Here is an 11,142-nt window from a genome sequence, read left to right on the forward strand (position 1 = left end):
GGTGTGATGGAGAGAGTTAGGCTGTGAGCGGATTTCCTGGTGGAGGAGACGGTGAGTAAGGTGAGGAACGCTTTTCTCCATTGAGCTCTGCGTGTGGTGTGGAAGATGATATCGGTGTTCAGGGATCCATTGACCGGTGAGAAGTAGGTGTCAGCAAAGGGGGTTTCAGGGTGTGACCTAAGGAAGTTGTGTTTAAAGCGTTTAGCGGCTTTTTTGGTGAGTGTCGGTGGGTAGTTGATTTTATATGTGTGATTGCCGATAGGATCCATGTTAGGATGGTGGTTTAGGTGGGTATGGGAGAATGCACTATAGTGGTACGCATGTGTAGAAAAACAAATACATACAGTAAGTTACAAAGTACAGAAGTGGTGCTAGTGATCAACCAGCATAACCCAATTATAAGAGTGTGCAGAAAAACAAATACATACAGTAAGTTACAAAGTACAAAGTGGCACTAGTGATCAACCAGCATAACCAAAATATGAGAGTGTGCAGTAGAGCAAATACATAGAGTAAGTTACAAAGTACAAAAGTGAAGTATAATACTTCAGGTAGAAGTATAATACTGGGACAAGATACAGATGCAAAACAACAAGTTACATGGATCAAAAGTGACCCTAGGGGGGCAGAAGTGACACTAGTGAGCAAACCAGAAATATATGAGGTAGCAGTCGGTGCATTACAGGAGAGAAGAGTGAGAATGGATGCAGGTTGCAGAACTGTGCAGAATACAGTAGAAGTATATGATATATGAGGTAGCAGTCGGTGCATAGAAGGAGAGAAAAGTGGGAATGGGTGCAGGTTGCGGAAATGTGCAGAATAGTGCAGAATACAGTGAAAGTATACTACTGATAGAGTATAAGAACAGAATACAAATGCAAACAACAATTTACATGGATCAAAAATCAAAAATCAAAAGTGACATTAGTTAGCAACCAAAATATATGAGATGGCAATCTGTGCAACCATGTGGTGAGCTGTCACAAGTGCCGGTGCCATGCACCGGAAACCACGGCTCAAATTAAGCACTGACCTGCTGGATATTTTTCAAGGGTAGTGGAGAGAGCAGGCTCCTGCATGGTAGCACGACTTGTCCTGTCTTCACGGTCCAATTTGTGCATTTCCTGCCAGTGTGGTGGCAGGAGTGTGGAGGGTTGCAGTGGATTGTCTGTGGTGAAATGTTGGTGGGACCTGCATGTAGGAGTGCATGCAGAGGTAATGGGAAGCAACGACGTGGAGGCCACACTTTCCAATTGCGAGACTGCACACCCTGGTGGGGGTAAAGGAGGATATGGCACGTAATGCAACACTTCCCTAGGTAATGTTTCATGTCATGATTGACTTTGACAAGCCCACCAAAAAAAACAATGTTGTCACTGCCAAAGAGTTTGAAGGGATGAAGGGTGAGCGAGCCATTGTGACAGTGGTGGCAGCAGGAGGTTCAAGCCCCACTGGATTGAATGTATGGAGGCTGCTCCTCCATTCTTGAGATTTCTATATTTTCCTTCACACACCTCAAGTGGTACTTCCCCAGCCCCAATGGCAAGGAGTGCCACTTTCCCATCATGCCCTCTACTTCTTCTCCAGACCAATGATTCCAGCACAGTTTCCCATGAAACCAGGTACGACATTCAATGCATATTTATAACCCTGTGGCACTGCCAAAGTGGCCTTGATGTCTGTTTGTTCTGAGAGTTTTCAAATATAAATTAGGAGAACCTTTCAATGCATGTACCACTAGTTCCTACAAGACATTGATCGTTAGGATGCATCTAGAATATCTTATTCTGTATCAGTTGAGTGAAAGATTGTCCCAAGTTGGTTTTTGCAGACCTTGACTTCGCTGTAGGGGAAGCTTACTCGATCCTGAGTGGACTGAAAAATGTAATTAAAATGCTGATTGTTCGAAATATGGTGCTGAACTGGGAACCTTTAAATGTATATGCACACCTGATCTAATTTCCAAGTGGAGTAAAAAGGAGTAAGTCTGCCCAGCTTTCAGGAACCCCAAAGTACTGGGTGTAATGGTAAATTCAAATAGAGCATTTAGACTTCCAGTAGAAAAATGAGGTTCCTCGTCCTAACTTCCTAGCTTTTTATTGCCTCTGTACAATACGTCTTTGAAGGTGTCATTGTGTCATGCCTTTTCTGTATTCAAGTTTGTGTCCAGCATTTTCCTACATAAACTTCTTTAATTTGTGATGGCTGTGAAAATGGCACTGCAGCGTCTAGCATTCAACCTCCACTGTCAGTCCATTAAGGATTGTTGTGTATCACAAAACGCATTTTCTAGCCTCTTAAGGTTACTAACTCATGGTGGGATACTGTGGTCATCGGTGTAATTGTCTTGCACGCCACAATCCCCATACATAAATGTTCTTGGACACGGATAGCTCTTCTGCAGTGAGACTGGGTGTAAAACTGCTCCTGCTGTGCACGCCCCATATCTTATAATGTTCTTGAGGTCGTCTTAATCCTGTTTCTCCATTGCCATGCATATTTTCATACCCACTGCCCCCAACCAGATTGATGTTTATTAGTGGGTGAAGTTTAAAAAATTTTTTTTTATGTAAGTCATATTCCAAATGGTTTTAAGAAACTGTGCAATAAAAATAAAATTCATTCATTCTTTCATTCATAGTGGGTGAAGTATCTTTCCAATGTTAAGAAAGATCTCTTTTTGCTATTTATTTCTTGGTCTTCTACTATTCTTTGGAGAATCTGTTTGGGCATTCATGGTTATTAAAAAAAAAAAAGATAAAGTGTGGCTCCATTCCATTTTAGGAATCTATCCTTGGCAAAAAAGGAATGATGTAGAAAAATTGGACACAACTTAGACTCATGTGCAGTTTGCAATGTCTTTTGGCTCCGTAAGGGTCTAACACCATTTTTTCTGTTTCACCCTCAAGTGCCCCCAATACTCCCTCACTCTTTTAAAACTGCAGCTACACGTTTATTGAATCACACACACAATGTATATTACATATTTATTATACATTTGAGTTTGTCACAGGGCACCATCGCTTCTAGCACATTGTACCTTGACAGTGATTCTTCTTTATTTATTTTAATTTTATTTTAAGCGTTTTATATGGCGCTGGCTAGACCCGAAGGTATCAGAGCGCTTTACATAAGGTTCCACATGGTTGCCAAATTACATCAGTTACAAATTACAAAAAACATACCATTAAAAACATTTTAAAGAACATAGAGGGTAAGTAAAATGGAGTGAAGAAGGGAAAGGGGGTAAGGTATAGATACGACGGAGAGATGAAGGGAAAGTCTGCCCCAGGTCTGGCTGGGTAGGTGACAGCCACGGGGGAATCCACAGCCCATCTCCTCTTCAGCTATCAGGTAGCTCCACCGAGCATCGGTCAGATAGCTAGGTCTCAACGGAAAAAACATTTAAAGAGCAAAGATGACGAGAGGAAATAAGCATAGAGGGTTAAAGGGGGTAGGGTGAAGGAGTAGAAGGGGGACACGACAGATTCCCTCTCATAATGTGCTAGAGGGCATGACATAGTTGCGGCCCTTGTAGAATTGAGTCCTGTGTAGCCTGTTTTTTTTAATTTGGAGATCAAAAAAGAGCTTCACAGTATCACACAATCCAGTACCATCCTTTAAATACTTATAGCAAGGTCAATTCAAAGGCACTGATCACCTCACCAAATAGATCTCTGATGTGAGCTTATTCTCCAATCCCAGGTGCTATTTTTCCGGCATGTAAGATGCTTTGTGTACCAGTTGGGGGCCGTACCCTTGGATTTCCTTTCATATAGGCTGTGTTGGGATTTACCCCGTTGTCTCTCCGTAGTCGATTTGAGGGTTGTTTGTGTGATGCAAGTAGTCATTCAATCATGGACCACTAATTGTTGTGCAGAACGGTAGTAAGACTGAATATTTAGTACTCCTACCCTCCTGCAAGGTTTTAATTTTTATATTTTCCCTTTTTAGGTCTCGCTAGAGTCAGCGCATGCGCTGCCCTTGCAAGACATTTAGTAGCTGCTTCAAAAAGCGCTATCTTGCCGGTCGACCAGCTTGCTAGAACGCGCACAATCGCGCGCGACGTGCACAGCACTTTTTCCCCGCGCGGCGTTCCTTTTACGGCCACGCGGCCAATGCTTGTTATGGGTTGCCATATGTTGCACTGCGAACCTTTCTCACGTGCCTGTGACTGCGCGCAACCCCTGTGACACCTGCTTTACAAGGAGTCAGTCATCTTGTGAGTGCATGTCTCACCAGAGCGAAGAAGCAGCACTTTGTTCAGTGAACCAGGAAGGAAACTGAGCATCAGATAAGCACTATTTCACCAGGAGCACAATGCCGTGTCTGCTGTGCACCCTGCCTTTCCGTAGGGCACTAAATTCAGTTCTAGGCACATACATACGTTCCCTGCTGCAGCTGAATGATGTTCGTAGACATCCAAATCTTTCAAGAACTCTCAATAACAAAATATATATAGAAATTGCTATTTAAATGCACGCAAGAGATCCTTAGATAGCACAGGCTCACCATGTGACTTGGGGCAAGTCGTAATCTTTACAAGTTTTCAAAAATAACTGTAGTTACTGGTTTATTGCCTTTGTTATGCACGCCCAGATAGTGGTATACTGCACAGTAGTCAGGCGATTTTCGTATAATTATAGATTGGCCGCATTTGCCACATAATCCATCATCTGCCACAAAAGCTGCAGATCTCCCCCTCCCCTCCAAAAAACAAATTTTGTTTCTAGCTCAAACGGTTCAATAGTTACTAAACATGCAGTGACCGGTGTTACCAAGTGCTTGAAGGTACTTTATAAAACTGGACTGGTCACCTTTCTGTTGCTCATTGCTATATTTGGCTATTAATATGGTATTAATGAGGTGCAAACAATGCCCAGACAGTGTTAGCAAGTTTAAAAATAATAATGATTTAATATTATTACTAAATGTGCCGCATTATGCCGCATGATTTGTGTTTTCTTGACGCATAATTTATTCATACCTGCAGCATAATTTACGTCTCTCCTGCCACATAATTCCAGTGGGCCTGACAGTTGCCAAGCATTCTTACAGGAATAATGTCGCTGTATTTTATATCACTGTGCAAACGCAAACACCGCTCTTGCAACAAATACGCACCTCTGGATCTGAATTTGTCTGCTCTGGCCACAGCATTGTACCACAGATAAGCAATGGCCTCTCCCTCGCTCTCACTGTTGAGTAGAAAGTGTTAATGTTCTCTCCCAAACACGACAAAGCCCATTGTACACATTGTGGTAGCCGGCATGGTGTCCAATAATATTTAATGGAAAATCGAATTAATGTTAACCCGTTTAGTTATTTCTGATTTGTGTCAAGAATGCTGCGCTTGCTAACTCAATAAACCATTGATTGATTTAAAATATTCAATTTGAGTACGTTTTACAAAGTTAGACTCAGTCACTAAATTGTAACATTTCAAATCTATTTACATTTGGGTAAACTATTTTATGAATGGTGTTAGAGCAGTAAAGAAGGAACCTGGACTATTTGGGCAAAGTTGCATCCCCTTAATAAATATCTCCGTCCCCTTTGAGATCTTTTCTGTGCCTTCTAGATTTCTATTCGACCCTGAACTGACGTCACTTAGGTGCGGCTGACTTAAGAAGCTTGGTGTTAATTGAGGTGCTGATGCCTCCATCGTTCACAGACAAACTATGAGGTAAATATGTTTTCCTGTAAAGGATGTGGAATATGTTCCCCTCTCTCACCGAACATTAGTTGCCTTGCAGTCAGTGCCGCCATGCAGGACCACTTGGACTTCTGCAATTACCTCTATGTACTGGCCTCCCAAGAACGTCACTTCCGGGACTGCAGAATGCTGCAGTTCACAGCATCCTTGTTTAGGGGAAACAGATCAGGTATCAGAAGCCTGGCGAGTGGCGGGCTCTGTGCTGGCTCCCTGCAGCAGGACGTATCAGCTTAAGGTTGTCTGTCCGCCTTTCAAATGTCTGCCTTCACTGGTCTCAGCATACCCAACTTCTACATTTTGTCCATATTATCTTCCTGCCCATACCCAGGGGCACAGAGGGGACGCGCTTCTAAGGGTTTCCAACTGCAATCTTTCCTACAGAGGTAAGGTGGTATTTTAGCTTCAGGCCCCTAACCTGAGACTCCTTGCATTGGATGTAAGGTTCGCTCCATTTTTGACTATCTTCAAAAAGTGAAAGCTAGTAGGTGTGGTTAGGCAGTGCCTGTAAGATCAGCACTAAAAGTCCGAGCCGGGTGGGGTGATGTTTACAAGTGCTGCTAGTTAATCAATCAGTCAGTTTATATTGCACATAACTGGGTTCCACTTTTGCACAAACACTAGCCATTTCCACTTTGGGTATCACATTCTTCCAAACGTATGTTTTACTTACGCGTTGAAAAGTCCTACATCTGCCCTTAGACATCAACACAGACATAGCTGTAGTTGATAACTTGGGTTAGGTTATGTTAGGTTAAGTTAGGTTAGTGCACCACACCCAAAGAGCTTTCTGATGCTTAATTTTTGGGATAGCTACTGGGACTTAGGAAACACTCATGTTGTAAGATGTTCCTAAAGGTAACAGTTCCACAAGAGGGCATTAGCCGGAGAATTCTAGAGTGAGGTGAAGTATAGAGAAGGCATGGCCATCACACTTTTTCTTAAACAAGCATTGGCAAAGCCAATAGATCTCGCCTTTTGGCTTTGGGAATAATTTTCGCTGACTTTGTTAAGCATGTTTCCACTGCAAGAGAAATGTACTGCACGCACAACGGCGGCCAAACACATATAGATCACAAAGCAATGTCAACAGCTCAAATGTCTCCTCATGTGACCATGTCTTGCAGAGTATGCATAGCATTTTAGTCCGACGTCGCGACAGTTTCATCTGTGCAACATGGCACCATAACTATATAACTGCATCAACACGCTCCACACAACCTACCTTACTGTACCAGAACACCACCTTAGCTAAACTGTACCGCATGCGCATAACACAGCATCAAAGCTATATAACTGTCCCGCGATGAAGCCCAGTAGCACAGACATTGCTGACCAGACAAATTAAAGCCGTTCACTGCTGTGACTGCACAATTCTACAGTACGCACAAATGCGTTAAGTAACCTACTAAGAACCCATGAAGAATTGACCAAATCACATTCATTTTAAAACACCATATAAACCTTCAATGAAAATGCACTGAACAGACCAATGATAATAAAAAGGAGTATATATCGGCCTCGAAAGGATGAAAGACTGAAGTGGACATGTTGAGATTGAAACCTGTGACCTGTCTGCAGCTGACACTTTTTGCCAGCAGCCATATGAATAGTTTTAGTATTGGAATCTTCCAAAACTCTGGAGTGCTTTGCTCCCAATTCAAACCTCGGAAGACTTGGTTTTAATACTGTTAATATACGAGCACTTCCCGGCTGGATTGTAATACAGGAGCAGGGGCACTTACAGTGGCAGACGAAAATGGGGGCGCGGGGGGGGGGGGACAGGGAGGGGAATTGTGTGTGTAAAAATCTAATATTTTAAAAAACTTATCTCTCGCTGCCCCGACGCCAACGGACGCCTCGCCTACTGTTATTTTGGGTGGGAGTATTGGCTCACTAGGCACTTAAAGTAGTTATAGTGCCTCTTCCAGGGTGATGACAGCCTGCCTGCCTGCTCCTCAATCTCCTCATATCTGGCTTCCAAAAGTATCTTCCATCATGGCTGGGGCTATCATACATTCTGAATGGATTAGCTTAAACTGGCCTAGGACAGGCTACATTTCTCCGTGTTCCCTGCATTCTCTGTTCAAAGTGGTCCTGATCCCCTAAGATTTAAAGATTACAAAAGTTCTGATTGGTTGGGACTCACAGTAAATAGTGTGTCTATTGACAAACACAGTTTGCCAAGTATTTCCAAAATCCAATGAGGAGTAACACCGTTGCCATTGGGAAGTACATATGATCCAGGGATAGGATTTTGCTAGTACCTATCTTGCCTTTTCAGCATGGAACTAAGTCTGGATCAAGATCCTGAAGAACCTATGCTGAGACCAGCCTGTAAAGAGGATGATCTGCCTCCTTGTGGAGGAGATGCTAGACCGGTCTGCCTGCCAGTGGTACAATATTCAATTAACTTAGTGGACCTTTGGGAGCGCGCATTGCACAGTGCTACTCTATGATATAAGGTCACCCCCCGTCCAGGGCTCAGTAATGAATCATCTACTGCCCATAAAAATTGGAGCCAATAGAATATTATCTGACAATCACAAGGGAGAGCTTGCTTCATCATTGGCCCTATTAATGTGCTTGAAAGCCTGCACCTTTCAGTTTCTTCCTGATGTTTTGAGAATTACTTCAACTACACCTCATGGCCTGGTAGATTCAGAGATGTAGTTGAAGACAATCGCACAGTCTTCAACTGTTGACCTCCTCTTTCTAGCCCATGCAGCTTCGAGTTGTATGCATTTGAACCCAAGGCCCCTACCCCCAAAATGCACACTATCTCCAGTGTTGTCCTTGCTTTGTCAGTAGCCATAGTTTGGGCCCTAAAACATGTGGCCATCACTAGCACTGGAATTCTTTGAAAGGAAAATGGAAAGTTAGCTCATTCAAAGGGTATAATAGATTCTCCTCCCCGGACTATTTCATGTGCACCCAACGGTGTTTCTGTGTTACAACACCAAGAAAAAAGTTCACCATTGTTTAATATGTTGGTTCGAAAAGGACACACACCCTCACAAGATACCATGCTTCATCCTAGGTGTGTATCTCATCTTGGATGCAAGTCCTTTACAGACTTTCTTCAAGCTATTAGGATTCCTGCCCTTGGAGTGCTATTTTGCAGAGTGCTTATGTCTTTTCTTGTATAAGTAGGGCTCAAAGGAAATGTCTCAAATTATGGAGTGGGGGTTAAAAAAGGTATTAGTACCACAACTGTCGCAAGATTACAATCAAGATTAGTATGTCCGTATAATTCTTTATTAATCATTGACATGTTTTTGTCTATACTTTTTTTGCTTACTGCGAAGACAAGCTTTTAACAGCACTGAGGCCTGAAATGTGCCTTACACCTAAAGAGTTTCTGAAAATACATTTTTTAAAAGCACACTGTTGCCTACATTGTGGTGCAATCCAGATTTTGTCCTGATCTGTATGTTAAGATTTAAAAGCAGGACTCCTTAACACAGATGGATATTCTTATGACTGGATCATCACTAATACTCTAATTTATCAGAAAGTGGTTTCTTTACACAGTAAATTACTCAAGCAAAAATGTAGCAAACCCATGCCATCACGCTTCCACTGCAGACCGCACACGTATACCATTGATCCCCACGACAAGCATAATACGATTGTGAACTAGAGTTAACAGATACAATACATGATCGAAGTCTTCTTTGATGTATTTCTTCAGCTCACCCAACTTGATACTGTCTGTTTTATGGCTGGTGGTTGGGCTAAATTCAAATATGTAGGCGTTAAAAATTCAACAATGATCCCACAATTAGTACTGAACAGGAAGGAGAAATCCTCCTTTTTTATAGGTTCCTTGACATACCCTTTGTCTTGTGGTTTCAGCTGCTTTCACCTATTAGCCTTCCACACTTATCCCGTGGTACTGGGAAAGCATGGGATCTGGCCATTTTATCCTTCCTAACTTCAGTATATATCTGTCTACGTAAGAATGCTGGTAAACTGTGCTTATAATTTGATGACATCACTATGACCTTGAATTCAAGGGATATGTATTGTCAAGGTAAGGTTTTCTTTTTAAATAATTTCTTGACCATGACTGGTGGGTTTCAAGCTATAGGCATTTGAACCTTTGATACTACCTTGCGAGGGTAATAGGACAGCAGATCAGCTATTCCCCTGGGTTAGTCTCTAGCTACAAGGGCTCATTTTGACTGTGCCCAGTCACAAGGCAGCAGTCACCAGACCATGTCCTCCTCCACCTGCTGCAAGCAAACCGGCTGCTTACTAAGACTAGGGCATGTACTTCATCCTTGGATAAGGACTAGCTTAGCAGGTGTCTCTGAGTCTGGAGGAGTTTCACAACCGGTGCATCGATAACCTATTATTTACAGTATACATTCCTCTAGTCTATAGCATCCCTGCTACACAACTGTGATGCATGTGATACATAGTTGCTGCAGCCTGACGTTCAGAACTTTGTAACTCTCACATTCTGATGGATACTTGTAAACGCAGATTACTCACCTTGTGAATACTTCTAGGTGCCAGACTGGATCTAGAGATTTTTCATAGCATTGCTCTGGCAATCCAACAAGTGGTGTTGTGCAGCTCTGTGTCAGCTTTGTCCCACCTCCTGAAGTGGCATTGGAGCTGCTTATAAATGCTGTCCTGCCCCTTGAAGTGACATCGGAGCCACATGTATATGCCATCCCAGCGTGCTGATGGCAGTTTTTTTGTGCCTATGGGCACAGATCCGGAACTCACTCTCAAGCTTCTTCCTCATCTTTAACAAACATTTTGCTTTAAACTTTTTTTCACAATGTGCAAGGGAAAATGTCCCCACCTAAAACCGTAGGATTTAACCCCTGTAGGGATTGTCACAAACCGATGTCTGTGACAGATACCCATGAGGTAATTCTTTGGTGTTTATCATCATCGCACTGCTCCAAATCTTGCGAGGACTGCACTTGTTAAAACCCTCAACGTGATTTGGGACCATTAAGCCAAACTCTGTGTTGCCGAGCACCAACGAAAGGTGTGTACATTTTGCTCCTGGTCAAGGGAGTGGCTTGTTCACACTCTCAAGGCCGTTCCAGCAAAAGATCTTCCTCACATTCAAATAAGTCAGGTAAGTCCATAGAGAAACACAAGAAAAGGAAGTAAGATTTCTCCCCTCTCGACTAGAGAAGTTGCATGGACATCAAGGTGCCTCTCCGTCTCCTACCGAGGAATCGATTCCCTAACTTATCCAATGCATCCCAGAATAACTGGGTTATCTGGAACATCTCGTCAGATAGAAGCTCTCAAAATTTTCAGCATCTTTCTGGCTCCTGGTAAGTTTTGGCCACACGGATCCAAGGAGACCTTCAGTTCGATTGCTGTCAGTGGATCCACTCTTAATACCATCTGCGGGGATTTCCCTGAATACTGAGCTGATGCCCAACCTGATGCAA

This window comes from Lissotriton helveticus, chromosome 6, assembly GCF_964261635.1.
Source record: "Lissotriton helveticus chromosome 6, aLisHel1.1, whole genome shotgun sequence".
In the NCBI taxonomy this organism is placed as follows: Eukaryota; Metazoa; Chordata; class Amphibia; order Caudata; family Salamandridae; genus Lissotriton; species Lissotriton helveticus.